Genomic DNA, 27,403 nt, shown 5'->3' on the forward strand with positions numbered 1-27,403 from the left:
AAGTATTTGTACCAACACTCACAGTAACACAGTGAAAACAGTTTAGAAAAATAAAGGTATTTAATCTAAATTACACAAGACCAAAATGACAAAAATCCAACATACACCGTTCAAGAATATGGTTTCAAAAGAGTTCTTAAGGTTGTAATGTAAGTTCTTTAGGTTGCGATAAATTAATCCACAGATGCGTGAAAAGTTCACAGTTGTGTCTCGTTTACTCACAGTACCTTTTAGTTGCGACAAAGTTCCAAAAGCAGAAGCTGGTGCGGTGGAAAACAAGCAAAGCGTTGCTCCTGAGACCCTGGGGAGGCGTTTGCGACAGCCCCGTTGCAGCAGCGGGCGTGTAGCGGCGAATCCGGTCTGTAGGGGGAGGAAGGCCACTTGTATGGATTCCGGTGCGTAGGTCCGTAGGAAGTTTGTTCTCGCAAAGGCACGATGTGACGATCTTTGGAGGTGCGACGATCTCCGGGGCGACGATGCGCGGACCAGCGGTGATCTTCTCTCTTGCAGCTCCTTGGAGCGATGGTTTCTGCGACGACACTCGCAGCGACGTGATGCGGTCCGCAAGCAAGCAGTGCGGCGATCTCACCCAGCGACGACAGGCTCTGCGACGACACTCACAGCGATGTTCGACTTTCCCGCACCGGTCTGGTGCGTCCCGCAAACGAAGGATGCGACGGCTCTGGCAGCGGCAACAGACGCTGCGATGATCTCGACCTTCGTAGCGGCGGGAAACTTCTCGCCCTGTCGGGGATGCGCTCCGCATGCGAGAGATGCGACACTTTTCAATTGCAAAAGTCTCTCAAGCTTAGTTTCAAGCTCCCCAGCACAGGTACAACTTCCAGAGGCCCCACAACTGGATTAAGCACTCTAGGAAGGACAGAACTCTCTTAGCAGAGTTCAGGGAAGTTGAGGGTGAAGTCCTTTTGTTCCTGGGACTTCAGAACAGGGAGCCAGCTCTTCTCAGGCCCTTGGAGATTCCTTCAAGACAGGAGACACAGCACAAAAGCAAAGTCCTACCCCTCTCCTTGGCAGCAAAGCAGCAGGTCAGTCCAGCAGAGCAACAGCAGGACAGTCTTCCTTCTTCAGATTCAGCTTTCTCCTTGGCAGAGGTTCCTTCTGGATTCCAGGATGATCTAATTTTCGGTTGTCAGGGGACCTGTACTTATACCCCTAAAAGTCTTTGTTCTCTTTGTGCATGTGGGCCCTGAGTCCGGTCTGAACCAGTTCTGGGTGTTTCTTGAGTACTTTGTTTTCCTGGCTTCTCCTTTCCTTTCAGAGTGAGGGGCAGGATTGTCAGCCACCCAGCAGGAGGTGGAGCCATCATTGTGGAAGGCAGGCACAGCCCTATTCAGGCCCAGGTGCTAACTCCTCCCACCACTCAGGTTGCAAATGCAGTCATTCAGCCCAGGGCTGACTCGGTCAGCATCCTGGGGAATCCCCAGCCCCTGTCACTCTCAAACCAGACAGTCAATACACAAACAGGCCAAGGCACACAGAAGGGTCAGACAAGAGAACAGCAACTTTCTAAAAGTGCTGTTCTCAAACACATTATTTAAAAACAACCTTTCCTAAAAGATGTGTTTTTAAATTCTGAGTTCAGGGAAACTAGACTCTTATGTCCGATCTTCTTCCTATGAGAAGAAATGCTGGTAGCCACTGCAGCCAGCATCCCCCATGTTAATCTATGGAGAAAGATAGCCTTACAATAGTGAAAAACGAAAATGGCTGTCTTTCACTACCAGAGCATGTCACCTGCACCAGTACATGCTCAACCTTTCACATACACTGCACCCTGCCCAGGGGGGGGGGGGGGGGGGTACCTTGGGCCTTCCAGGGACTAATGTGCACAAAATGGAAGGGTTAGGCCTGGTCAGTGGGGACACTGACCAGGAGGACATAGCAGTTCCTAGACTGCCCACAGGCACTGCAGTGGCAGGCCTGAAACACGATTTTAGGGCTACTCATGTGGGTGGCACAATCAGTGCTGCAGGCCCACTAGTAGCATTTGTCATCACCAGCCCTGGCACAGCCAGTGCACTTTGCTAGGGACTTTGTTGTGATACAAATTTGCCAATCATGTATATCTAATCATGATAACAATTTACATAGGATGCACTTACACTCTGGGACTGATCAGCAGTGGCATAGTGTCCAAAGCATCTAAACCAGCAAAAACGAAATCCAGCACAGCATCAAAAATACAGGAGGTAGAGGTAAAAAGATAGGGGAAAACCACGCCAAAGATGCCAGGTCTAACAATGCCATTACAACACATACTTTTACAACGCATGCCATTACAACGCATTATAAAGTAAGTAATGGAGTTTCTTTTAGTTTTAGGGTGGGTATGGGTTTGGGGGTACATGGGAATAGTATTTTTTACCCCCAACACTATCCAGCACTTACCCTACTGTTGCACTCACTGGAGTGCTAATAGTAATTTATATCCCTACACTATCCAACACTTACCCTACTGTTGCACTCACTGGAGTGGTAATAGTAATTTATATCCCTACACTATCCAACACTTACCCAACTGTTACCCTAAAAGTATTATGCATTGTAATGGTATGCGTTGTAATGGTATGCATTGTAATGGAATGTGTTGTAAAAGTAGTTTCTAAAAATGCGTTGTAATGGCATGCATTGTAAATCATGTGTTGTAAAGGTAGCAACAATGTAAAACCTACTTTGTAAAGGCATGTGTTGTAATTGTTTGCATTGTAACGTCAAATATTCACACAGAACAGAGCGGAACAGCAGAAGAGCAGAGTGCTCGTCCACTAGGACACCAGGGATGAGGTGCAGGCAGCAGCCTGCAGTGGAGGGAAAGAAAGGATCGGATCAAAAGGAGGGGGCGGGGGGGGCAAAAGAGAATATGGGAGATCAAAAAGAGAAAAAGCAAAGGCAGAAAGAGCAAAGCAGAAAGATCAAAACAGAAAGAGCAAATCAGAAAGAGCAAAACAGAAACACCAAAGTGGAAACAGCAAAACAGAAAGAGCAAAATCAGAAAACAGGCACAGAGGATATAGAACAGAGCAGAACAGCAGAAGAGCAGAGTGCTCTTACACTAGACCACCAGGGATGAGGTGCAGGCAGGAGCCTGCGGATGGAGGAGGACCTTGAAAACTGACCTGGCACAGACGTTCCGGGCTCAGAGGGAAGTACCTCAATGGTTAAGCTGTGCTGGGGGAGAGCAGTGACACCAACCAGCAAGGTCAGTGGTCATGTGCTTTCTGCCACACAGAGGCCGCCATTAAGTAGCAAGACAAGAGCGACAGGTTGGGGGAGGGGCCATGGAGACAGCAGGGAGCACAGGTAAGAAAGTATCAGAATAAAAAGAGGGGGCAAAAGAGAAAAATGGAGAGCAAAAAGAGAAAGAGAAAAGCAGAAAAAGCAAAACAGAAAGAGGAAAGCAGAAATAGAAAAAAGAAAGAACAAAGCATAGAGAGCAAAGCAGAAAGAGAAAAACAGTAGGGGGAAAACAGAAAAACATAATAGAAAGTTCAAAAAGAGGAAAACAGGCACAGAGGGCACAGAAAAGAGCAGAACAGCAGAAGGGCAGAGTGCTCTTCCACTACACCACCAGAGATAAGGCAGGGCAGGAGCCTGTGCGTAGAGGAGGGCCTCAAACACCTACCAGGAAGAGAAGCTCTGAGCTCAGAGGGAAGTCCCTCAATGGTGGAGCTGCACTGAGGAGAGCAGTGACACCGACCAGGAAGGTCAGTGGTCTTGCTCATGTTATGGTATACATTGATATTGCATTGACGGGCATTGTCAACAGTCTATGGCATACATTCACATTGATACTGATATTGACATAGTCGGGCCTGCACATATCATGAAATTCATTGACATCGCATTCACCCATTCCAATATTCTCTCCTCTAGTTGAGTCATCAACTACTCTATCCTCCTTGAATGTCATGACAATTATGTCATTTGAAAGTGTGTGTGTGTGTGCATGTGTGTAGTGTTGGTTGTTTTTTCCCTACCTAAGTGCATACTATTACATTATATTATTATTATTACTGCAAACTAAGTGCACTACTAATTTTATGACTGCTTTTTACAGCAAGAAGCCCTGACTTGTAGGAAACCACATAACAGAAGTACAGCAAGGAGAATAGGCATCATGGATTTCAGTAGCTTAGACACCATAAGGGGATCCATGAAAAGATACTGTGCAACCAGTCCTGCTCCTGGGCACCTCCCTCCTTCTTCATATTGGCTAGTAGATTATACAAATCTTGAATTGCCCAGGCTAATGTCCCATTGTTCATATTGTTTCCGGGTATAGAAGTGCAACAGGAAGCACAATCTATGTGCACATCCCTGCCTCTATTGAGTTCATAAGTTCCAACACAGTTCAATCACAGTTCTTCCTTGACAGCATTTAGGCTGAGCTCAGTATTATTAATCATTCACATCAGCTCCCATCTAGCTAAACATAACCAGCTGGCGTTTGCATTTGGTTTGCATGGTGGAGAAGGGTATTGACCCTCCGCCATTAACTTGAGCTTCTGTGAACAGTCTGAATTCTTCTGGAATGGACTTTTACTGAGCCCAGCCAAAATAATCAGCAGTACTTCTCCTTTAAGCCTAATGTAACAGAGTTGTTTTCTTCTCTAATGGATATTGAGACAACTCAGACAGATCTTCTCCAGGGATGGCCAGGGTCAGGGTGTGTATGGTCACAACAGCGCAGATGCGCCACCATACAGGGACAAGCTGGGTGTAGGCAAGGTCACTGCAAAGCTAGTAGAAATGAATCAACTGGAGGTGACCTATTGCAGGTCCGGTACATGCAGTATCGTGTCACGTTGCTTCCCAATGGCATGGTTCCTTTGCCCCTGAAACTTAATGAGTACAACACACGTTTCCATACAATTTGGGGTTACACCTTCCCCTCCAACCAGGTATACCTATTGATCTCTTAATCTCAGATTTCCAGGCCTGGGGTGTCTGAGCTGGCATTGGACCGCTTGCATTGGACTCATTTCCCACATGATTGAGATGGGCATCCCAGCACCGGAATTCTATGTCCGGGGTCCATTGATCTTTAAAGAAGGTGGCCCCATATAAAAATGTAATGGAACATAACTTAGGAACCATTTGTAGAATGTAGGATCGTCTTCGGGAGAGATGTCTGTCATCTGGGCCTGTGTTTTGTTGTCTGTTGTTTGAGGTGCAGAATTGCATGGCTGTTATCTTCACTCCAATATCTGGTGGCTGATGTCTGGGTGCCCTGTGGTATTTTCATATTGGTGTGATGTAGAAAGAATATCTCTTAAAAATGAAGTTACAAAGTCAGGTGAAATCTGAAGTACTTCATCAACTTGTCTTTTGATAGCTGTGGATCACAGGTTAACTTGAAAAATAACATTTGTTAGGCAAATTATTGCAACATTCCTGTTTTATCTGTAAAACGATCATGCTACATGATTTTGCTGGGTCTATATGGTGTTATTGAGCAGCGAATTTTCCTATTGATACTAGAAAGAGGTGATAGACATTTATTTTGCATTTTTGAGGTTTTCAAGCTAATTTCAGTGAGTGTTAGAATTTTGGGGATAACCTGGGATTTTTTAAACTAACTTTAATGCGATTCATATTATGGGTTTTTCCCCCTCTCCTTACTACAGCGGGGACTGTATTTATTTCTGCAGGTGTATCTTTCTCAGAGCAGTTGAGCTATCTGGGTAGTGTGAAGTTGAGCCATTTGGGCAGTGTGCAATTGTAAGAAGGTTTTAAGTTTCAATTGACACATGCGTGCCCCTTGGGTCTTTGCACGTGTTGTGGAACAAGGTTTCTCATTTGGCCAAATGCTTGATTCCCGCCCTTCTTCTAGAAGGCTTGAGAACCTTTGGTCTCTTTTGTGTGGCTTCCCGGTGGGCTGTTCCCGAAGACGGCTGAAATGCCAGAAACCGGTCCCCGGTAGCTTGTTTCCTTCCCAGTGTAAGAATTGGCTTTTGTAGTTTGGTTTGCCCTGTTCCCATCATGCACTGGGACAGGAACAGACTAATTTGCATACAGCCAGGTTCTGAAACTGTGATGGTGCAGTGAGCTAAAAAACGGTGTTGGATCTAGCCCTGATCTCTTGACTGGGTGAGAGTATTCTGTTTAATTCAGAGACTCTGTCCCTCACCACCCCTTGTTGTAAATATTTTTGTCCACCCTAAGCGTGGAAGGGTATACTCAGATGTGAGTCCCTTGCTCATTGCACCATCAGGATTCAAGCAAGCCGGGCCGAAGACGGCTGAAATGCCAGAAACCGGTCCCCGGTAGCTTGTTTCCTTCCCAGTGTAAGAATTGGCTTTTGTAGTTTGGTTTGCCCTGTTCCCATCATGCACTGGGACAGGAACAGACTAATTTGCATACAGCCAGGTTCTGAAACTGGGATGGTGCAGTGAGCTAAAAAACGGTGTTGGATCTAGCCCTGATCTCTTGACTGGGTGAGAGTATTCTGTTTAATTCAGAGACTCTGTCCCTCACCACCCCTTGTTGTAAATATTTTTGTCCACCCTAAGCGTGGAAGGGTATACTCAGATGTGAGTCCCTTGCTCATTGCACCATCAGGATTCAAGCAAGCCGGGCCGAAGACGGCTGAAATGCCAGAAACCGGTCCCCGGTAGCTTGTTTCCTTCCCAGTGTAAGAATTGGCTTTTGTAGTTTGGTTTGCCCTGTTCCCATCATGCACTGGGACAGGAACAGACTAATTTGCATACAGCCAGGTTCTGAAACTGGGATGGTGCAGTGAGCTAAAAAACGGTGTTGGATCTAGCCCTGATCTCTTGACTGGGTGAGAGTATTCTGTTTAATTCAGAGACTCTGTCCCTCACCACCCCTTGTTGTAAATATTTTTGTCCACCCTAAGCGTGGAAGGGTATACTCAGATGTGAGTCCCTTGCTCATTGCACCATCAGGATTCAAGCAAGCCGGGCCGAAGACGGCTGAAATGCCAGAAACCGGTCCCCGGTAGCTTGTTTCCTTCCCAGTGTAAAAATTGGCTTTTGTAGTTTGGTTTGCCCTGTTCCCATCATGCACTGGGACAGGAACAGACTAATTTGCATACAGCCAGGTTCTGAAACTGGGATGGTGCAGTGAGCTAAAAAACGGTGTTGGATCTAGCCCTGATCTCTTGACTGGGTGAGAGTATTCTGTTTAATTCAGAGACTCTGTCCCTCACCACCCCTTGTTGTAAATATTTTTGTCCACCCTAAGCGTGGAAGGGTATACTCAGATGTGAGTCCCTTGCTCATTGCACCATCAGGATTCAAGCAAGCCGGGCCGAAGACGGCTGAAATGCCAGAAACCGGTCCCCGGTAGCTTGTTTCCTTCCCAGTGTAAGAATTGGCTTTTGTAGTTTGGTTTGCCCTGTTCCCATCATGCACTGGGACAGGAACAGACTAATTTGCATACAGCCAGGTTCTGAAACTGGGATGGTGCAGTGAGCTAAAAAACGGTGTTGGATCTAGCCCTGATCTCTTGACTGGGTGAGAGTATTCTGTTTAATTCAGAGACTCTGTCCCTCACCACCCCTTGTTGTAAATATTTTTGTCCACCCTAAGCGTGGAAGGGTATACTCAGATGTGAGTCCCTTGCTCATTGCACCATCAGGATTCAAGCAAGCCGGGCCGAAGACGGCTGAAATGCCAGAAACCGGTCCCCGGTAGCTTGTTTCCTTCCCAGTGTAAGAATTGGCTTTTGTAGTTTGGTTTGCCCTGTTCCCATCATGCACTGGGACAGGAACAGACTAATTTGCATACAGCCAGGTTCTGAAACTGGGATGGTGCAGTGAGCTAAAAAACGGTGTTGGATCTAGCCCTGATCTCTTGACTGGGTGAGAGTATTCTGTTTAATTCAGAGACTCTGTCCCTCACCACCCCTTGTTGTAAATATTTTTGTCCACCCTAAGCGTGGAAGGGTATACTCAGATGTGAGTCCCTTGCTCATTGCACCATCAGGATTCAAGCAAGCCGGGCCGAAGACGGCTGAAATGCCAGAAACCGGTCCCCGGTAGCTTGTTTCCTTCCCAGTGTAAGAATTGGCTTTTGTAGTTTGGTTTGCCCTGTTCCCATCATGCACTGGGACAGGAACAGACTAATTTGCATACAGCCAGGTTCTGAAACTGGGATGGTGCAGTGAGCTAAAAAACGGTGTTGGATCTAGCCCTGATCTCTTGACTGGGTGAGAGTATTCTGTTTAATTCAGAGACTCTGTCCCTCACCACCCCTTGTTGTAAATATTTTTGTCCACCCTAAGCGTGGAAGGGTATACTCAGATGTGAGTCCCTTGCTCATTGCACCATCAGGATTCAAACAAGCCGGGCCGAAGACGGCTGAAATGCCAGAAACCGGTCCCCGGTAGCTTGTTTCCTTCCCAGTGTAAGAATTGGCTTTTGTAGTTTGGTTTGCCCTGTTCCCATCATGCACTGGGACAGGAACAGACTAATTTGCATACAGCCAGGTTCTGAAACTGGGATGGTGCAGTGAGCTAAAAAACGGTGTTGGATCTAGCCCTGATCTCTTGACTGGGTGAGAGTATTCTGTTTAATTCAGAGACTCTGTCCCTCACCACCCCTTGTTGTAAATATTTTTGTCCACCCTAAGCGTGGAAGGGTATACTCAGATGTGAGTCCCTTGCTCATTGCACCATCAGGATTCAAGCAAGCCGGGCCGAAGACGGCTGAAATGCCAGAAACCGGTCCCCGGTAGCTTGTTTCCTTCCCAGTATAAGAATTGGCTTTTGTAGTTTGGTTTGCCCTGTTCCCATCATGCACTGGGACAGGAACAGACTAATTTGCATACAGCCAGGTTCTGAAACTGGGATGGTGCAGTGAGCTAAAAAACGGTGTTGGATCTAGCCCTGATCTCTTGACTGGGTGAGAGTATTCTGTTTAATTCAGAGACTCTGTCCCTCACCACCCCTTGTTGTAAATATTTTTGTCCACCCTAAGCGTGGAAGGGTATACTCAGATGTGAGTCCCTTGCTCATTGCACCATCAGGATTCAAGCAAGCCGGGCCGAAGACGGCTGAAATGCCAGAAACCGGTCCCCGGTAGCTTGTTTCCTTCCCAGTGTAAGAATTGGCTTTTGTAGTTTGGTTTGCCCTGTTCCCATCATGCACTGGGACAGGAACAGACTAATTTGCATACAGCCAGGTTCTGAAACTGGGATGGTGCAGTGAGCTAAAAAACGGTGTTGGATCTAGCCCTGATCTCTTGACTGGGTGAGAGTATTCTGTTTAATTCAGAGACTCTGTCCCTCACCACCCCTTGTTGTAAATATTTTTGTCCACCCTAAGCGTGGAAGGGTATACTCAGATGTGAGTCCCTTGCTCATTGCACCATCAGGATTCAAGCAAGCCGGGCCGAAGACGGCTGAAATGCCAGAAACCGGTCCCCGGTAGCTTGTTTCCTTCCCAGTGTAAGAATTGGCTTTTGTAGTTTGGTTTGCCCTGTTCCCATCATGCACTGGGACAGGAACAGACTAATTTGCATACAGCCAGGTTCTGAAACTGGGATGGTGCAGTGAGCTAAAAAACGGTGTTGGATCTAGCCCTGATCTCTTGACTGGGTGAGAGTATTCTGTTTAATTCAGAGACTCTGTCCCTCACCACCCCTTGTTGTAAATATTTTTGTCCACCCTAAGCGTGGAAGGGTATACTCAGATGTGAGTCCCTTGCTCATTGCACCATCAGGATTCAAGCAAGCCGGGCCGAAGACGGCTGAAATGCCAGAAACCGGTCCCCGGTAGCTTGTTTCCTTCCCAGTGTAAGAATTGGCTTTTGTAGTTTGGTTTGCCCTGTTCCCATCATGCACTGGGACAGGAACAGACTAATTTGCATACAGCCAGGTTCTGAAACTGGGATGGTGCAGTGAGCTAAAAAACGGTGTTGGATCTAGCCCTGATCTCTTGACTGGGTGAGAGTATTCTGTTTAATTCAGAGACTCTGTCCCTCACCACCCCTTGTTGTAAATATGTTCCCTTTTCTCAGGCATTGGTACTTTATTTGAAGAGTTTTATATAGCGCTGGCTAGACCCAGAGGTTTCAGAGCTCTTTACATGAGAGCATGTTGCACAAAGTTACGTCAGTTACCATAGCATGAAAAAAAAACATACAAATTATCTGGAGAATGATGGAGGGTGGGGGTGAGGGTTCGAGACAGGGGTATAGGAAAAAACAAACAAGGTCAGGTAGGGCTGGAAAGGGGAGTCAACCACAGGATCACAGAGGGGGGAGGGAAAGTTAACGGCTGAGAGATGGGTGGAAGCATACTCAACAAGAAGAAATGACAGTAGCAAAACTGTTATTGCGAGAACCGATCCCTAGGTATGGAATGCCAGTTTCTCAGAAAACAGATAGGTACCCACTTCAGCAATGAGGTCCTGAAGATTATTTGCACAGCATTACAGATTGAGTAAACACTACATTGCAGCTATTGACCTGAGACTTTAGGTATATTTGAAAAAATAATTGGACTATCAAGGCTCAACTAGCTGAAGTTAATGCTTCAACATCACGGAAGTGGCCAGATACTTTACCTTTGATGCTGATGAGTATTCAACGTATCCCTGATTTGAAGATTGGTTTATTGCTCCACGAGATTCTGATGGGCCGTGCAATAAAGGTGCCTGTTGTACATGCAAATGCACTCTTGAACATCACAGATGATATGTACTTGATTACTGCAAAGGATTGGCTTATGTGGTCCGTTCTGTGTCTTACCTGGTTGCAGTTGTCACTAAAGATCCATGCCATGCCATGACACAGTGCCATGACCTCAATCTTGGTGATTGGGTTGTGATCAAGAAGCACTTTTGGAAGACTTGTCTAGAACAGAGATGGAAAGGTTCCATCCAGGTTATTTTAGTAACCAACACTGCAGTTATGGGTTGCGGAGTTCCGAATTTGGTGCATGCATTGCACACCAATAAAGTGAGAAATCCAAAAGATACAATTGTGCACTTTCATCCTGAATAAAGAGCATTTGTGACTGTACCACTCCCAGCTGGGAGACCGTTGAGAGCAGTAGTACAGAGAACACAACAGCAGCAAGGAAAAGAACAGGATGAAGATTGACACACTGCAACAAAAATCCAAGTACCTATTGTTTCACAAAATGTCACTGAAGTCTCTAATGAAGCAGTGACTGACTCTCTACTTGGAAACATTACTGAGACTTCATCAGTACAGTCGGAGGATCCGAGTGTAGGAGCAAGCTCTGAAGCTAGAAACATCACCCATAGAGTTGAATAGCCACAAAACTGTAATCAAGGAAGGATGAGAAAGAACTTATCAGTTGATTAGATTCCATCAACAGTTACTTTGTATTTAGTGAAACAATCTGGTAGCCACTTCTAACAATGATACTGGAGGTGGTTGAAACTTACATAGCTCACCCAAAGTTGGCTTTGGGTGAGTGGTCCTGGGTGCCGTCCTGATCCCTCATCAGTCTGTCTTCCCCCGGGGACACGGTCAGCCAAGCTAGGGACCACAGCAGAGGGGGCAACCGGATAGGAAACTCAGGCAGAGATTACCAATTGGCAAAGCATGGTTGTCCTTACGACTGGGAGTGATATGAAGGGGATGGATTGTCTTGGGGAATGATTTTGGACTATGGTACATTTGTATTCTCCAATTGTCGTAGGGCATTGCTGCCACAGATAGTCAATCAACATTGCTGTGACAGTGGGTTCGGCCCATGCTGGACTGAATTCACTCGTTGTTGCAGTGATTGTCATATGTTTGGCTAAGCCCCTGGTGGGGAAGCTGTGGCCTGACTTTCTTGGAGCTAATCGTGTAATATGTGCGTGGTGCCCTGTTCTTGGTTTTGGGGGTAAATGCACTATGGGGACTGTCGCTGTGCTATTTCGTTTTGATAATGATAATGATAATGATAATGCTATTTATAGAGCGCGCAAATACCAAAATGGTGTCTCAGCGCTAAGGACAGCAAGAAACCCCACAAAACACCCCTCACTGAAACAGCCACATTTTCAGACTTTTTCTAAAACTCAGGAGGTAGCTCGCCTTCCTGATCTCAAGCAAGAGAGAGTTCCACAACCTGGAAGTGCTGTACTGGAAACTCTGCCCGCCCCAGTGCAAGGTCCCAAATTTAGGCACCACCAGCAGATTTGCTCCAGTAGAGTGGAGCTGTCTAGCTGGCTGATACCGCACAAAAAGCTTCTGAAAAAAAGATGGACCATTATGCATCAGGGCTTTATGGGCCACACAGAGAGCCTTAAATTTAATTCTTTGCTTCACTGGCAGCCAATGCAGCTTCCGAATTTCTTCTGAAATAGACTTATACCACGACAGATTCAACAAGAGGCGAGCTGTCGAATTCGGCACTACCTGGAGTTTCCTCAGGCACTGCTTCTGGGCAAATAAAGCCAATTGCAGTAATCCAGCTTCGACTGTATAAGGAAGGTAATCACCACTTTCTTGGTCATGCGCTGGAATATAGGGCAGTACCATCCTAATTTTCTTTATAAGGAAGTGGGACGCAGACACAATGGCATTCGTTTGTTGAGCAAACGACAGTGTGTTGTCAATCAACACACCCACGTTTTTTAGTTTTTGTCGTTGGGGTAGGCAAAGGAACCCATTTCTACTGGCCACCAAAGATTATTCCAAGAGGGCTACAAGTTCCGGAAAATCAAGACTTCTGTCTTGTTGGAATTTAATTTGAGACAATGCCTACTCATCCAATTGTTGATCGCAGCCATGCGGTTTTGAAACTGCAAAGCAGGAGAGACCTGGTTTTTATATGCTGCTACCACAATCTGTGAGTCGTCAGCATAAGACATTAACATAAAACCAAAGTCTCTGACCAACGGAGCAAGTTCGGAGACACAGACATTGAATAACGAAGAACTCAGCGAGCTGCCCTGCGGAACTCGGCATGGCAGCAGATAGGGAGCCGAATTGAACCCATCAAGAGACACTGTCGATCTCCTCTCCTGCAAAAAGGAAGCTAGCAGTGCCAGTGCCATGCCATCCACACCCAAGTTTTTTAATCGGTGAAGCAGGAGAGTACGATCGACAGTGTCAAACGCGGCGGAGAGATCGAGGAGGATCAATGCGGCAGTGCCTTCTCCATCCATTACCACTCTGATTTCTTTGGTTAACTTAATGAGTGCTGTCTCTGTACTGTGTTCCTTGCGGAAACCAAACTGAGAATGATCCAACAACCCATTATCATTAATGAACTGAGTCAACTGACCGTTCATGATTTTGTCGACAATCTTTGACGGCAAGGGAAGACGAGCGATGGGGCGAAAACTCAGCATATTGGACACATCTAGAGTAGGCTTTTTTAGTAAAGGGAGAATAGATGTCTCCTTTCAGCTCACGGGAAAACTGCCTAAAGAGAACATCTTGTTGAAAATATCTGCAAGCACAGGAGTCACCACATCAACCAGTTCTTTCAAGAAGGCCAATGTACATGGGTCCAAAGGTGAGCCTGCCTTGGAATCCTGTATATTACGGCTCACAATAGCCACCGACACCAGAGAGAACTCCATAAGACTACTCATGCCGTTGTCCAAACCTGCCCCTTAGATGCCATTTGTGGACATAAACCATCCTTAAAGCGCTAAAAATATCCAAATCTTTAGTTTTGAAGGTAGGCCATATCATTAAAAAATTGTTGGGTCCCCAACTTGCCAAGAGCTTTAGGAACAGTATGTTTGTTAATGACTGCGAATAGTTCTTTCGAGGAGTATTTTGCAGTGTCAATCTGGGCTTTGAAGTACTTACATTTCTCCGCTATGAGAAGATCTTTATAGGTCCTAAGTGCTAACCTATAAACCTGCTTGTCTGAATCCAGATAGTTCACGCGCCAGTGACGCTCCATACGATGGCAGTTCTGTTTCTCCTTACGAAGGCCGGTTACAAGAAATCTTTTTCGTAGGCACCGCTGAACTAATGGCGTCCAACAACCAGTTAATGTAGTTATTAACCTCAATGTCCACATTATCAGAGCCTTGTGGAGAGGAGCACTCCAGTGTAAGTCGGAGGGCTGTTTTGTCCGCTTTGCTCCAAGCTTTACAAGAGGCTGCCCGTGGCATAGTATTATAGACCTGGAAAAGCTCATAGGGAAGTTAAAACTAATAAAGAATTGATCATACCATGGGAGAGGAATCACCTCTTTAATTTTGATCTCCTTTGTAGATGAGAAAATCCCATCCAACGTATGCCCGCCTCTTGAGTAGAACAACCCACTAATTGGGGGAGTCCAACTGCGCCTAAAGTGTCTAAAAACATAGCCGTCTCTTTATTATCAAGGTCCTCTAAATAAAAATTAAAATCACCCAGAAGAGTAAACTCCTTATTAAACAAAAAGTATCTAGCAGCACGTCAAGATTTTTGATCATGGTATATTTTTTGGCAGCATCACTTGGCCTTGTGGCCCCTTCTTTGAAAGTTGTGACATTCTATTAGGCCAGTATAGGACCAGCCTCCTTGGCCTTGGCCCCTAGGACTGAGCAGATACACGCTGAGGGTCCATGAGGGGAGCTCGCCTTGAGACAGTGCCAGCTGGAAATTTGTGGCTAGTGTGTCCCCAGTGGGTGGTCCTTTTCTACTTATCTTGAACAAATTTAGCAGCATCTCACTGTGCCAGCTCCTGCTTCTCCCTGTACTTTTCCTGTCTCTTATGGTAATAGTGAGGTATGTGGGCTTGTATTTCTGAATGAATGAATGAATGACTACGCACTTATATAGCGCATGGCTACCCGAAGGCATCCCAGCGCATTAGATAACCGAGTCATTGCCTTACGGTTCAGGAAAACAGAAAGGTCTTTAACATCTTCCTGAACCTGAGATGGTTCACTTCAAGTCTGATGGTGTCAGGGAGCAGATTCCAGAAGTTTGCAGCCTAGAGAGAGAAACGTCTGCCACCCATGCGGGTTCTCATAATCCTAGGAATCGTTAGTAGATTCTTGTTACTGGACCTTAAAGTCCGAGAGGTCTGGTAAGGACGGAACATGGGTTGGGCTAAGGCGGGCCCGGCTTCCGACATCGCTTTGTGCACGATAGTCATGGCCTTAAACCAGATCCTCTGCTGTACTGGCAGCCAGTGTAGTTGGCGTAATGCTGGCTTGGCTGAACTCCGCCGGGGGATGTCCAGTAACAGGCGGGCTGCACAATTTTGTACGGTTTGTAGGATTTTGACTGTTCCCTGTGGGGCCCCTAAATAGAGAGCAATTTGAGTAATCCAGTCTTGAGAGCATTAGGGCCTGTACTAGAATCCACCTGGCTTCGAATGGGAGGAGCTTAAGAATTTTTCTAATTACTCTTATTAAGGCATAGCAGGTGGCTGCCACCTTCCGAGATTGCACCATAAAACTAAGAGTTGGGTCTAACCAGACCCAAAGGCTCTTAATTTGCTCTTTGGGGAAAGGAGGCTGGCCAAGACTACTAGGCCACCATGCGTTCACTGAAGAGGGGGCATTGTGCCCAAGCATCATTACCTCAGTTTTTGTACCATTGAGCTTCAGGAAGGCCTCATCCATCCACTCAAGGACATCACTGAGACATGAGGAGAGATGATTATAGGCTGAGTCCTGCCCAGAGAGAGATATTACTAGCTGGGTGTCGTCAGCGTAGGTAACCTGTTGCACCCCCAGGGCAACACCATCTCAGCCAATGGTCTCATGTAGATGTTAAACATGGTGGGGCTGAGGGATGATCCCTGGGGAATGCCACACTGGAGGGGCATCTGGGTGGGGGAAACCTCGTCCTCAAAAACAGTGAAGGTCCTATCAGTCAGGAAGGAGTAGAACCATTTTAATGCGGTGCCGGACACCCCTACATCACTCAACCGTTGGATCATAATGGAGTGATTGACGGTATCGAATGCCGCGTTGAGGTCTAATAACATAATAGCTGCACAGTTTCCAGTGTCAACTACCTTTCTGTCCTCTTCAACCACTGCAATGAGGGCGGTCTCTGTGCCCTGTTTGCGTCTGAAACCGGTCTGGGTGGGATGTAGGGCGTTATTATTTTCGAGGAAGGCAGAGAGCAGAGAGCAAAGAAACAGCGTCGACCGGAGACCCTGATTTGAGGTTGCCTAGGAGAAGCTGTACCATCGAGGAGTCAAGTGGAGTGAGCTCCTCGAGCCTCATCATGCCAAGTGGGGGATGGAGTGGGGGGGGGGGGTTGTGGCCCGAGACCGTCTGATGAAACGAGGAGTAAATATTAGCCACTTTAGAGGCAAAGAAGTTTGCTAGTTCCTCACAGCGGGAGTGGGCAAGGAGTGGATCATTAAGGGGACCCAAGGGAGTGACCAAAGACTTAAAGATTTTGAAAATTTCCCGAGGGGAATTGGAGGCTAGGGAAATCTTTCCTTGATAATATTCGGACTGAGTAGATTGAATTTTTTACTTACAGTTCCGCAATGCAGTTCTGTAGCTCTCTTTACTTATATCCGAAAAGTCTTTCCTCCATTTTCTCTCTTTCTGCTTACAGAGTTTGAGAGATTTGAGTTCGGGGGTGTACCATGCTTTTTTATTGGTGCCACTCCTGTGGTGCAATTCAGTTTTGGGGAGGGTGACATCCAATGAGGACTCCAGCCACTGATTAAAAAAGGAGTTGGCCACTAAGGGATCCTTGCTACTCATGGGCATAGTTTTCCTCAGATTTAAGGTCCATTCTTCTACCGTAAGTTTAGACCAAATTCGGCACAGTTTTTTAGATATGTTAGCCGGGGGTGCCTGCTCAGGAGGAATAACAAGGTCTTGCAATTGCTTTTTTAGATCCTGCTTAAATACTGGCGCCGAGCACCGAGTACCTTAATGACTAGACTGCTGGCCTGTCCTGGGTTACGTCCCCAAGATGGCAGCGCTGCTACCACTCCGCCTCCTGGGTTCGAGGCCATCTCAGCGCCTGGTTGGCTGAGTCGAGTGAGTGACTAGTGATTTAAAATGCAAAATGCTAAATAACAGTTCCCAAATAAATATAAGGTATTTTAAAAATTTGTGCCACGAACACACAGATAACAAAAAAATGCGCTTAGTGCAGACTCCCGGCTTCAGCCTCAGGAGGAATAACAAGGTCTTGCGATTGCTTTTTTAGATCCTGCTTAAATACTGGCGCTGAGCGCCGAGTGCCTTAATGACTATACTGCTGGCCTGTCCTGGGTTACCTCCCCAAGATGGCCGCGCTGCTACCACTCTGCCTCCTGGGTTCGAGGCCAGCTCAGTGCCTTGTCAGCTGAGTCGAGTGAATGACTAGTGATTTAAAATTCAAAATGAAAAATAACAGTTCCCAAATAAATGTAAGGTATTTTAAAAATTAGTGCCACGAACACACAGATAACAAAACAAGCGTGCAGTGCAGACTCCCGGCTTCCGCCTCAGGAGGAATAACAAGGTCTCACCATTTCTCACCAAGGTTTACTGTCTAGTCTTACTACACTATGTAATATGGTCTGGCTCTTCAAGGGTAATCCCCTCTTGAGAATGTTGTGGGAGAATTCAACCTGGTAAACCGTTTCACTCCAGGGCTGTCCTGTCTGCAGCCCCCATGGTTCTCTCATTCTGTCTATGAATTCAGTTATGGTTTCCCCAGTCTTCATGGTTTCTGCCATAAGTCCACCTAAATCTGGGAGGTTAGGGAACAGCTCCCTCAGGGCTGTCAAGACCTTGTGTCTGAACAAATTAAATACAGCCCTGTCATGCTCGGTGTTGGCGAGCATTATTGCTGGGAACACTGTGTCTATCTGTTCACCAATAAGGATGCTGAGCAGACTTTTGTCTTCACCTATAGCTAAGTTGATACCTGCAGTCTCTTTTCAAAACATGAGGTCCATTTTTAGGTCCTGTCCATCAATGGGGGAAATGTATTCCTGAGCCCTTCTTTGTCCGTCTGTGCCCAAGGCACACAGATGGTTCCTGCTTACCGTTTTTGGAGCAACTGACAAATCCTATCTTGGGGCTGCTCAGCCAGTTTCTCCTCAATATAGTGCTCTCAAAGCATCCGGCAGTCGTGAATATGTAGGGGTACTTTCATTTTGGAACACCCCCTCCATGCCCAATGCACTTCTCCACAATGGCCATGTCCTCAGGTTCAAAGGATCCCTCCTCTGGCCAAAAGCGATCATACTGTTGGCCCTTCCTTGTGAACCAGGGGGCTATCAGATGGCAAAAAGGCTGCATGAAGATCTCACCTTCTTCTCTGGACATTATTTCACTAGGGGTCTAGCTAACTAGCATGTTCGAAGGGAGTGGCCGATGCTTTAATCATTTCTCTCCTCCTGCATACGTAGAGACCCCAAGTTACTTCTTCTACATCTCAATTGTGTCCCTGTCAGGCTCTCCTGACAACGTATTTCTTGGTCTGAACCTTGCCTACGCCGACAGCCCAGTGATGTGTTTGTTTCTGCTAAGAGTCTCCCTCCCGACTCATCTATAGCCTCATCTCCACGTGGGACCCAAGACCGACTACCTGTTTCCATCAGGGGAGGGACATTGTTCCCCCTACCTGCTGGGCATCCCGAGCAAGATCTCTCTCTCTTTCAAACCATAATTCTCAACTTTCCTCTAACTCCCGCCAGGGTTGCCTGCTTCTCGCAGTGCTACATTTTTTTTAAGCAATGGCATAGAGATGCTGTCTCTATGCCACAGGGCTGCCCAAGCAAAGTGTAGGCCACTGCTTCCCCTTTATAGTTCGTCTTATGGTGTTGGTGCTCCTTTCTTCCCCTCCACTGGTGGAATCACCTTCTAAGAGCACCACAAACTCTCTCTGAAGTTATTGCGCTCAGTGGGGCACTCAGAAGTATGCACTCCTTGTTCAGTCCAGACCGGCTGGGGCAGCGGCATTGGCTGTAGCGGTCGGACCCCGAGGCGGCCAGATACCGGTCTGACATGGGGCCAATGGCGCCCGGGCTGGCGGGACCTGGGATTCTCTCCCCTGCCCTATGGCTTGCTGCCCGGTGAGGGATCCAGCAGTCTCCTTGACCTGTGGATTGGTGCACAACAGCACAACAACAACTGGGATGGCCGGCATTAGTGAGAGCACATCCCTCCCGGTGTATAGTGGATTGATGCAGAGGCCTTACTCATGGGTTCCAGGTTTGCTCTGTAGGCTGTATTGCTCAAAAGTGGTTCATAATTCTAGTAGGGCATCCCGCATAGCCTTCTAATGTCCTGTATACCTGGTCTGTATGTGAGTCTTTGTGTGTTATATAGTGTTGGTTTTGAACGTGCCACCTTCAGGCCAGGGGATTTTCATGTATCGTGGTATGGCATGCTACTCGTTGCAGTGTTCCTCTAGTTTCCTAGTCTGGGTGGGGAACCTTGGTTTCAAGTGGTCTAACAGAGTCACCATGGTAGAGTGGGATGCTTCTTTGTTTTAAGGGTTTTCAAAATTTTGGTTATCTTGAGATTTTCTTAAAATTACCAATTCTACTTTTATTTGAGCAAAATGTGTACATGGTGGTGGTACGAAAACTCAATTTATTGGTTATGAGCTCAATAAACACCATGATGCTTCAATATTAAATGGTTAACATTCAAATTGAGACAAAAAAAATGAAGAAAAACTACCTATAACAAAAGTGCAATTGTTAGCTCAGGGCATTGTGGACTGTTTTGCAGGAGAAAACTAGCATTCATGAACTCCTGATTTGGAAAAGATGGGTATTATCACCAGAAGCATATACTTATTAAGGAGACATTACATTTAAACATGTGGCATTATTTGCAAAATTTCAATAGCACCACAACATCCATAAGTGGAAAAATGGAAAAGATGTCAAAGAGACCAGATAGGATAAACAAAAAACAGAGCAATCTAGTAGTGCCAATTGCCCGTGGAGAAAGGGATGCTCTCCACAGAGCTAGGTGAGCCTGATAATCTGTCAGTAAGTTAGGGGTGGGCGTAATTTGCATAATTGTGTTACTCAAATCTCTGCAAAACGGTACAAAATCTCAGCGAACACGCAGAAATTCCGCGAACACGCGGAATTGCTTGTTCACAATGCTTTTTTTCCTGTCGGTAATTGCTGTTTGCATGCTCGGGGGAAATATCTTGTGAACACGCATTTTGATAACGCGTACAAGCAAATAATTTCACGAAGTCGCGGAATGCAGAATTTTGGGCAATTTTGCGTTCTCCAGGAACGCGAAGTCACCCAAATTCCGCAAATTCAGCAAGCGGACCAGAATTTACTGCCCGGGCCTAGTCAATATTGGCTCAGCGGACAAAAATGGCAATAATTTTATTGGAGAAAAGGGAATAACGTGAAACTATCAGCCCTCTGCGGCCAGACACAAGCTATACCTGATTCACCAGGACTAAATGTTTTTCCCTATCTTTCGAATTGCACCCTATATTACACCCAGGGGTTGTGCGTATATCTACCTAACGCCCAGAAATCCAAGCGGAGAGAAACAAGGAACACCTCTCACTTCTTTCAGGTGTAATCAGTGTTGGAATTGACAGCCCTAAGAACTTTCGTAAAAAAAAAATCAAGTTTGAAATGTTGGCTCTATATCATACACAGAGCTTATATGAACTGACTTGCCATCATGCCCAGTGGTCCAAGCTATCTCTTGCTAACACCTAGGTGCAAGGTGAAGCCTGATCCAAAGCCCAAGGTCAGGCTATCCCTTGCTAAGACCCAGGGATGAGGCGGATCTTGTTCCAAGCCCTAAGGTCAGCCTGTCCCTTGCAAATAATTTAGCAGCCACTGGTATAATTTTTATCAAAATTCTCAGCATTGCACATACAGTTGTCACCTTGTACATTGACATCGTTGTTACTGGTGTTGTCAAAGTTATTTTTGTCTTTTGTCTGAACGTACATTGACATTGTTCTTATTGGCAACAATAATTATATTGTACAAGCATTGATTATGACATACATTAGGATCATTATTGCTGATGTCGGCGCTGCTGTGTGGGCACAAGGTACATTATATATTGACATTGCGCTGATGGGCATTGTAATGGTTATGTGAGCACACGCTCACATTACATTTACTGATATTGCCGCTTTCTGGCCTGCACATTTCATGACATTCATTGACATCTCATTCACCCTTTCCAACACTCAGAGTCCCAGAACCAGCAAAAACGAGTACCTAAAAATGTAGGGAGGCAGGCAAAAATTTGGGGAAATACCACCCCAAGGCTGTCGGGTCTAACAAGTCCCTATACATTTTCTTCCTTTTTAGGTCAAACCGGAGCCAGCGCTGTAGGTACAGGACGGAGAAGCCCCGCCCATATTTTTTATTGACTTGTGTCTTTGTCCTTCATAAATGCTGGTGTTTGATTCCTTAGTAGGCTTGTTAGTCCCTTCTTAGTGTGGCCATGTTGTCATGTGTATCCTCTCATGGTTACTGGCCCCTTTACTTGATTGATACATGGTACATGTACTTTTTCTTTATTGAGCAGGGACAATGGTGGCCGCTTGTTTGCAATGCCATATGACTCAAATTTAAATGCGAGACCTATGGCATTGTAAAATAAAATTTGAGATCCATGACGTAGTGGTCCTTCCTGTTGCCCTACTGGTCCTCTCTTTGCATCGAGTGATGAAGAGTGCTCCTGTTGTCTGAACTATGCACAGAGTGGTTCTCTTTTTACACAACCTGGTTAGGTTTTTGTGCATAGAAAGGTGATGCATGTTTGATGGGAGTTTGGGAGGGGGAGATTACTCACTGCACTGAGAGGTCAGACCATGCCACGGATGGTTCTGTTCTTGGGCAGAGGGTTCTTGATAAAGGGGGTGTAGCTTCAATTGACAGTTGGGGGTTAGCATGTGGTTGGTTGGTTCGCAGGAACAAGAGAGAACATCACAACTCAGGCCGGCCAGGGTGCTTCGCTCCAGACTGTGGCCCACAAAGCCCACACCATTATGTGCAGGGAATTTAACTTGCTGATGGGGAAAGGAAGCAAACCACAAGTCAGGCGCACACACAAGGCTTTCTCCCTCTTAAGGAAGTCTTGGGAGTAAGTCTCTCATGGGATATAGGCCACGTCCAGCCCTGCCTTCAGGGTTTTTTTCTGCAGAGGGGACATTGGGGGGAGGATTCAGTGAGCATGAACCCGCAGCACCCATTCACTTCCAACTGCCTTCCCAAAGAATTGTTTCAAAATGTTATTATTTTTTTTAAGTGCGCTGTTATTTGGATTTCTCTAACTGACAAGCTAGTACAGTAGGTTGAGCTCATGCTGCAGATGTTTATGTATTCCGCTGGTCATAAATGTAATACCCAGTCAGATTGACCCAGACTTACGTTTTTGACTGCCAGGTGGCATTTGTACTGTTGGGTAATAATAATTTTCTTATAAGAGGGCTTTCGCTTTACAACATGTAAAGGCAGTACATCGCCAACATGCGTACCGCCTACATGGCTGTGAAGAGAATTATGAGAAATGCCCCCCACAAAATATTCATAAGGTTGGCTGTTTGAAGCACATGCTATTTTTGAAAATGTAAAATGAGTTCCATTCAATGTTGAAATGCAAAATTAGTGCTGGCCACAGAATACCTGTTTTCTGTTCCCAAAAAACCTTGGTGGGGGGTGGGATTTTCGGAAGCGCATCCACCCACCATTGACGTTAATAGTTCACGAGGGTTGTGCTAAAATCAGGAGAAAATTATAAAATCAGGGGGAGTAGAAATAAATAATGTGATACCTTCAGATTTTAAGGCTACGTGCATTTACACTGTTGATTAAGCCAATCGTAAGCCTTTCTTTTATTTGCTTACTGAAAGTTGCCGAGGGGAAGAAACACATCAACATTATACTTACAATATAGCCATGCTGTAAAGACGCATGACTCCAAATTCCATTTATGGATTTTTATTATGAGGCCAAAAATAATTGAATATATACACACCACAAAATCAGCTAATATAAACACAGTAAAATTAATACAAAGCCAAATCTACGCATATAATTGATTCAGCAAAAGAGGCACAAAATGATAAACTCCAAGATTAATATACAACCCAAGATGGAGGCAGAATCCAAATCCCTTTTCATTAGGAAAGGAAGCAAACAATATCTTTCCCTACACTACTCTCATTAATGATGGTTTTTAGCTGATTCCCCTATTTTAGTTGTCAAGGTGTCAGCATGTATAGACTTCCTTACAAGTACTCACGTCAAATGGGTCAAATAGCTTAAAGCTATGGAGCTCGCTCTTAAGATGCTCCTTCTCCTCCGAAAATCTAGAAGTCTGATTTTTTCTGTCCGTGCGCACAATACAAAAAGGATAAATTCAGCCTCCCCCCTCCTAAATATATATCACATGACATATTATTTCACTATTCGGAGTTTCAGTGATTTTCCATGACTTCTTCAATTAAATATTCTTCGCTTCATGTGACCTTGGAGTGTAGCATGACATTCAAGATGATAAAATAAGAACAGTCTTACATTACATAGTCTTTCAGGCGACTGCAGGGCACCGGGTTCCGTCGCAGCCGGTACTGGGACAGTCCTCGGCTCTGGGCCTCACCAACACTGGACTCTTCTGTGACTCCACTGCTTTCAGACACTGGCTCCGGTCCCAGGCCACTGCGATCAACCTCCTCGCTGTCCTTATTACCACCTCGGCGTGGATTTTCATTTGGAGCAGGTGGAGCTTCAGTGGGATTGGACAGGTCCATTGGAGCCTGAGGGCTACTGGGGTCTCTGATTGGTGACGGGGATCTGACCGGTGATGGCACGGAGCCCTGGGCCACCAAGGGTGTCGCTCTAGTTTCCGAGATCTGGTATTTTTTGAAATGCAACACGTTGCGGGTCACTCTTTCCCGGCCTCGGGTCACGGTGATTCGTGTACCTTTCACACTGATTATGGTCCACGGATCAGGCTCATAGGGGAGACGGAATTTACCACTGGTGACTCTGTTCTTCATTATCACCACGTCCCCTCGGGCAAACTTGGATTGCTGGGCCCTTCTCTGTCGACTGGTTTGCGCATGTGATCTTTGGCGACGAGACTCCACCTGGCACTCATCAGGAGATGGAGGCTGCCATTGCGGATGGTGTGGTATTGAATCCATGACCACATGTCCCATAAGCAAATGTCCGGGAGCAACACCAGTGGTGGAGTGGGGAGTATGCCGATAGCTTCTCAGGAATGTAAAGATGGCCAGTTCGATGGAGTGGCCCTTGTCATTGGCAATCCTAATGACCTTGTTGAGAGTCTGCATGAACCTTTCGGCCTCACCATTTGCTTGCGGCCATCTTGGAGTGATCCGCCGATGCCGGATGCCTAGTGCGTTCAAATAGTTGTCTAGTTCCTGTCCTTGAAATGGAGGGCCATTGTCAGTTCGGAGTTCTCGTATGATTCCATGTGCTGCCATGATCTTTTCTAGCTTCGGAATCAGTTCTGCAGCAGTGGTGTTGGACACGATTTGTACCTCCTGATACTTGGAATGATCATCTATTACTACCATTGTGTGGCGGCCATCAGGAAGACTACCAAAATCAAGACTGGCGCAGGTCCAGGGAGATTTTGGCCGTGGTTCCACAATGATCGGGGCTGGTCTGGGGAGTTCTCCAGTTACTTGGCATGCGGCACAGGACCTAACGGTGGCCTCGACGAGATCATCCATCAGTGGAAACCACACCTTTGTCCGGAGGCGCGATTTCATCTTCACCATGCCTTGATGGCCTACATGAGCTAGTTGAACCACCTGATCCGTTAAGGATGATGGTATTACCAGACGGTGTCCTCGTAGTAGGCACCCCGTGTGATCCTCATTCAGCTCCTCTCGCACGTGGGACAGGCTGTCCATTATGCGTTGGGCTCCAGGAGTCAGGATCTTCCACTCCTCTTTTGCCTTGTGCCAGTTTCCTTTCTGTACAGCCACAATGGCTCGCTGAAGGCATTCATCTCTGCTCGTGGCTTCTGCGATGTGTTCCATGGATATGGGCAGAGGGCATGAGCAGGCAGTGATGCACCTTACGTATTCTTCCGTGTCGGCTGCATCCTCCATTTCCTCCCTAGTGGCGGCTCGGGGGTGTCGTGATAAGTAGTCGGCAGGGTTGCGGGATCCGGGCTGGTACTCCACCCGGCAGTTGTAGTTTTGGAGCTGTAGCATCCATTTTTCAATGCGGGGCGGCAGTTTGGTGGAGGTCCCGGAAAACAACGCAACCAGTGGCTTGTGGTCTGTGGCCACGGCAAAAGGTTACCCATATACATACAGATGAAAGTGCCTGCACCCCCAATGTATTGCGATCGCCTCTTTTTCAATTTGAGAGTACCTCTGCTCCGTCTCTGTAAGGGACCGGCTGGCAAACGCCACGGGGGTCCAATCTTCATCTGCTCACTGACGCTGCATCAGCAGTGCCCCTAATCCAACAGGACCAGCGTCTACAGCTACCAATTTTAATTTCCATGGGTCGAAAAAAGCCCATGTGGTGGCTTCTGACAGGGCCTCTTTGATGTCACAAAAGGCTTTGTCTTGTTCCGGGCCCCATCTCCACGGCGTGGCCTCTTTGGTTAGCTCTTTCAGAAGCAGGGTCAGATTGGACAGGTCTCTCATGAATCTCCCGCAATAGTTTACCATTCCTAGAAAACTTCGGACTTCGGTAACGGATGTGGGGGGAGTGGCCTCTTTGATATCTTTCACTCTCTCTGGGTCCGGGTTTACTCCTTCGATTGAGAACGTGTATCCGAAAAATTGTATCTTCTGTTTCAGAAATTCACACTTTTCCCGGTGCAGGGTGAGTCCTGCGTCCCGTAGCTTACGGAGTACTTGTGTGAGGTGATTGTTGTGTTCCGGCATGGTTCTCGCGTGTATCATGATGTCATCACTGACATTTATCACCCCGGGGATATCAGCAATGAGTTCCTGTATCACATTTTGGAAAACCTCCGCCGCGCTCGAAATCCCAAAACTCAGGTGGCTATACCTCCGAAGCCCTAGGTGTGTTGAGAACGTGGTGATTTTACGTGAGGACTCATCCAGTACCAACTGGTGGTAACCTGATCGCAGATCCAGTTTGGAGAACCAGCACGCTCCTGCCATTTCACCTATGAGGTCTTCGATGGTGGGGGTGATGTGGCGTTCCCGCTTGATGGCAGCGTTGGGAAGCCGCATGTCGACGCATATCCGGACCGCCCCCGGCTGCTTGGGTTTTCGCGTGACCACGATCGGCGAGACCCAGGGAGTTGGGCCCGTTACCTTCTCAATTATTCCCGCATTTTCGAGCTTCTTCAGTTGTTCTTAGACGAGCGGTCTCAGGTGAAACGCTATTCGGCGATGCCTCGGAGCTACAGGTTGCACGGTGTCATCAATGTGAAGGTGGATTTCCTTTCCTTGGAATTTTCCAATCCCCTTGAACACCTCGGCAAAGTCCATCAGTAGTTGTTGAATGGATTCCTGATGTACTCCAAACGCGAAGGATACGACTCCTAAGTCTTCAGCCGCTTTGCATCCTAGCAGCATGCCCTGTCCATCTTCTGACACGAACACATTGGCGGTGACAGACCGATCTCCGTGGGATATTGAGGTCTTGAACTTTGCCTAGATCTTTAAGGGGGGTGTTTTGTCCATATGCAAACACGGTTATCGCTGACGGAAGTAGCGCCGGCGGTGGAGTTTTATACATGGCTGAGGCCATCAGGTTGATGGTCGCCCCTGTGTCCACGACGGCCAGGACTTCTTGCGTGCCAATCCTGATGCCACACTTGGGTGGGCTTCTAGTCTTGCGGGCAGCAGTGCCAACCATGTGCACTTTATGCACCGTGCGCTCTTCCTCCCCGTCATCGTCCATATCACTTTGGGTCTGGTCTCCTTCTGGCGCTGCGTTAACGACCTGGCGGGGTTTCCGATATTTCTTCGCTCGGCATACTTTTTCAAAGTGATTAAAACGGCAACAGCCCGAACACCGCTTTCCTTTTGCGGGGCAGTCTTCCGCTGCATGTGGCAGTCCCCCACAGTAACCACACGACTTGGGTTGGCCGGCTGGGGGCGCTCCAAAACCCTTCTTGGCCAATTTCATCGGGGGTTTGACCGTGACTTCGTTAACTGGTTCGGCCTTCACAGCCACCGAGAGAGGGCGGCTTCCATGTGCGCAGCCCAGGCCTTCGATAGTTCCTTGGTGCGCCCTAACGTTAGACTATCTGCCAGTGGCTTGCCTGATTCTTCAAGAATTTGTTCCCGCAGTTCGGCAGAGGAGCAGCCTTGAATTATCTGGCCCCGAACCTCTTCAGTGACATCAGCAAATCCGCACATGGACGACAGGCTTTTCAGGCGCGCATGATAGGTATCTAACGATTCTCCTGGCAGTTGTCGTGCCTGCCGGAATATGAACCTCTCGTAGTCCTGGTTAGCCATGGGCTCGAAGTGTGCATTCAGGGCATTGATTAGCGTGTGGTGATTCTTGGGAGTGGCCTCCACTAAGGTCTTTGCGATGTGGTGG

General features: G+C 46.9%; 1 protein-coding gene across 1 annotated transcript in view; it reads left to right on the plus strand.

Annotated features, from left to right (window-relative positions):
* The window catches only part of F9 (coagulation factor IX), a 331,867-nt gene that overhangs the window by 114,317 nt on the left and 190,147 nt on the right, over positions 1 to 27,403 (plus strand). The window lies entirely within an intron of this gene.

The sequence above is a fragment of the Lissotriton vulgaris genome, unplaced genomic scaffold (assembly GCF_964263255.1).
Source record: "Lissotriton vulgaris unplaced genomic scaffold, aLisVul1.2 SCAFFOLD_1480, whole genome shotgun sequence".
NCBI classification, from domain to species: Eukaryota; Metazoa; Chordata; class Amphibia; order Caudata; family Salamandridae; genus Lissotriton; species Lissotriton vulgaris.